Source organism: Malania oleifera, chromosome 11, assembly GCF_029873635.1.
Source record: "Malania oleifera isolate guangnan ecotype guangnan chromosome 11, ASM2987363v1, whole genome shotgun sequence".
Lineage (NCBI taxonomy): Eukaryota > Viridiplantae > Streptophyta > Magnoliopsida > Santalales > Ximeniaceae > Malania > Malania oleifera.
In genome coordinates, this window is record NC_080427.1 from 55,878,613 (window position 1) to 55,882,491 (window position 3,879).

General features: G+C 32.5%; 1 long non-coding RNA gene and 1 other non-coding gene across 2 annotated transcripts; both read left to right on the forward strand.

Annotated features, from left to right (window-relative positions):
• The first annotated feature begins 1,151 nt into the window (after positions 1-1,151).
• LOC131168485 (uncharacterized) lies at positions 1,152-3,274 on the forward strand. Its single transcript, XR_009140307.1, has 2 exons — positions 1,152-1,747; positions 3,027-3,274. It is a non-coding gene; the product is annotated as an uncharacterized LOC131168485 (long non-coding RNA).
• On the forward strand, positions 1,331-1,423 carry LOC131143610 (small nucleolar RNA snoR1). The gene has a single exon (XR_009133595.1). It is a non-coding gene; the product is annotated as a small nucleolar RNA snoR1 (small nucleolar RNA).
• Positions 3,275-3,879: the final 605 nt, after the last annotated feature.

A 3,879-nucleotide genomic window follows, 5' to 3' on the forward strand; every position in this document is an offset into this window, starting at 1 on the left:
ATTATTCAATTTTTAGGGAAGAAATTTCTTCTTTATTGCTTGATTTTCCTCTAATCTGTGCATGTATGCAAGTGCCAGTTGGACCAATCCGAATATTTTGGCATATTCCTATTTGAAAATTTCTAGTATTTCACGGTATTTCTTTGATGTATTTCCCTGAAATTCAGTATTTCGGACCCCCCCTATGAGCATTGAGAATGCCTAATTTTTTTTACAATGGCCCTCCGGTCAAAATAGTGTGTCTACAATGACCTTAATAAAAGTCGGGAGCTGCTAAATGCCAATTACCAATTTGGTAAGCTGATAGTGTCACAAAGTTAAAGTGTAGGGAAATTTAGGGACTGCCAAACTAGGAATTGGTTAATGGGGGAGGGTCGAGGGCCGAGCTATCAAGGAATGAAGGCTAGGTGAGTGGGCACCACTACGACTATTGAACATGATCAATGAGACTTGAAGAGAAAGATTCATGAATAGTAGAAAGCAGGTCTTTAGGGTTTAGAAAGAACTAGAAGTTCAAAACTAATTTTAAGAAAGTTAAGATTTTTAATATACATAATATATATATAAATATATATATAAATATGTATTATTTGGTTCCCAAAGCTGAACTAAAAAGAAAAAAAAAAATAACAAAAATAAAAACTAACGCAAACTGAATGCTTTTTTAACCAAATGTAACTAATTTAATTTGCTCGATTTATTTAATATTGACCGAATTATATTCACCCCTAATTATTCCACTCTCTTCATAAATTTAAAATTCTTTTAACTTTTTTAAAAGTAATTTTCCTTTTAGAATCGACACTTACTCAATATTTGAATTAAAAATTTATATTGTCCTTATTTTTATAAATTAAATTTTTAAATATAAAATAAAGATGTGAATTTGGTGACCATAAACAAATGAACGGCCAAGATCACTTTTGTTAAGATGAACGGCGAAGCTTCTTCTGAAGCCCACCGAATCAGACGGGGATTTAACTTGGATGAATGCCAAGAGACCGGTTCCGTTCGCTCGGTTCGCGATCAGCCATCCGACGAAAAGTGACAGGAAGACAACAGTCAACAAGCCACGTGGCGCATCTCAATTAGTGAACCGGATGAACACAAATCAACGAACTCTATTTAAGTGCAACCCACCCCATCACCAAACAACAACCCTAATCGTTTTCCCCAACCATTCCCCGTTCCGAACCCTAGCTACGCCGCCTCAACCCCTTCCCCCATCTCCTCCGCCTCAACCCCTTCTCCGATCTCCGCCGCCGGCTTCCGCAAAATCATTCTCTCACCTATCTTTTTTTTTGTTTTTCACAATTCTGGCTTGTTGGAGGGCAAAGATGAAGAGAGCTTTAATATTCTGACACCTCTTGTATGAGAAGAGCTTTGAGCACTTCTCTGAGCACAGATAGCGACTCTCTGAGCCCTCGCCCTCGCCCTCCCCCTCCTTCTCCCCCTATCCTTTTTTTTCTTTTTTTAACTTGTATTTTCGATCTCGTTACAAGGCTTTCTTAGAAACCCCAGGCATTCAGCTGCCTCCATAGACGTCTGATCTCTATCTTTCCCCATTTTGTTTCACATCCAACTCTGTATTTTCTTTTGTTTTTTTGTCATTTTTAAACTCTCTCTCTCTCTCTCTCTCTCTCTCTCTCTCTCTCTCTCTCTCTCTCTCATCTTCTTCTGTCTCAGATGCTGTACGAGCTTCGTTCGCCGTCCGATCCGATCCGATCCGATCGGGTCTGATCTTCTGGTGAGCCGATTTTTTTTTTTTTTAGTAAAAAAATACCTTTTTCTATGTCTGAGTTTTAGGTCCGTGTGGAAAAAGGGAAAGGAAAAGAAAAATAATTAGCTTTATATTTTCTTTCTCTATTAAATAATAGAAAGATAAAATTTATTTTACATTATTAAAAATTTTTAAAAATTAAATATTAATAATTATGTAAGATTTAATTTTTATTTATAGTTTAGTATATGTATATTTTATTTTTGTTGATAACTAAATATGTAAATGAGAATTTTATGATATTTGTTTTGTAATATTTTCAAGATTTCAAGTGGGATCTTAAAAAATTATATCATTGTTTTTCGTTTTTTTGTTTTATCAGTGAAAAAGTTTCATTTTTAAAAAAACACTGATGCTTTTCTTGAAAAATATTAAGACTAAAATTGGGTACCCTTCTATATAAAATTTTATTTTAAAAATGAATTTTACGTGCGATAGAATTATTTTTTACATTTTTTAATTCATTTTTATATCCAATACCATTCTATTTTTGTACACATGGGGAAAAAGATGTTATTAAATTGTTTAGATTTTTCAAGTTTTTTTAATGAAATTCTGAAAGTGATAAAAAAAAAATGTATTTTTGGTTTCTACGCAAATTTAAAAGCATACAAATTAAAATGTTTTTTTGTGATCATTTAAGAAAATTTAAATGTGTTTTGAACCAAAATTATTATTCTTTTGGTTTGAAAGATTGCAAAAAAAAAAATAAAATAAAATAAAATTGTTGCAAAAAAAGAAACGGAAGAGAAAGGGTTTAATTTATCCCAACCAAATGTAAATTGTCTCAAGTTTAACTACACAATATATAATTTTAGTTAAATATTAGGTCATGTTTGAAAAAAATATTAGAGAAAAAGATTTAACTTGATGGCCAAAAAATAGTAACACTACTAGATTTAAAAATTTTGGATTTTTCATGCAAAATGAAGGAAAAATTCAAGGAAAAAGTTTCATAATCCATATTTATGACAATTCAGATCGTATAATTTGTGACACAGATGGTGAATAATCCATTATTCTCATTCTTAATATAATTTTTTTATTATTCAATAAATAATTTGTTTTGTAACACATCAATTGAAGTTATTTTTAAAATTATAATTTGGTAATATATTAAACATTTAATAACTAATCAAAAAATTATATATATATTTTATTTTTTAGAGCATAAATTTGGAGATTGATGTTTTGATCAAAAGAAAACTGAGAAGTGTCTCATCCTAGCATACAAATGTTGTTTCAGGTCCTTCGAGGGATCGAGCATAGAGTCCTGCCAGACTGAGTTTAGCTAGTAGACAGTCATTGCCAGAATTTGTGAGATATTAGACATTGTATCTCTCTTTTGGGAATTGTAGTAGCAGGTTATGTTTTTAATTATGTTTGGATGTAAATGGGAAATAGCTAGATACTCTAGTAACTTTTTGAAGATGTATGTATGTATTTCCACTGTTTATGTTTATACAGAACATTATGGAACACCCGTTTTCTCCTTGTTTGGGTGAGATGTATATGTATCAGAAAAATGTATATTATGTATGTTTAGTGGCACTCTGGGCCCACCTAGAGGGTTGGTGCGTTACAGTTGGTATCAGAACTAACTAGGTTGTTGGGTCTTGTTGACTTGGTTAGACGAGGTTAAGATATCTTACCAGAGTACAGGAGTTAGAGTAAGACAAGGATATGAATGGTTATGATAAGACTTTCGAGTTTAGTTTCATAAGCCTGGAGACAGAAATCTATTGGTGGACTTCTGTGTTTTTCTGGATCAGTCGACTAGTTCAGAAAATCATAACAATCCATTGACTGTTTTGTTTTCGAGTGGAGGGGCGGAACTTGAGATAGAATGAGATTATCAAGTTAGTAGAGTATGTCGTTGTTAGGGACGTTAAGTCATTGAAATGAGTCTTATAATATTGTAGTAGTAGCATATATGTAGGGTACCAAGATTCTAAACAATTTTTTAATTGTCTCTTTTGCATGGAATCTAGGGATAATACTACGAACACTAGTGGTAGTAACAGTGAGGGGATTGGCTATGAAGCTGGCAGTGATACTACGATGGTACTTCTTGACTTCGCCTAGCAGTTTATGGTGGA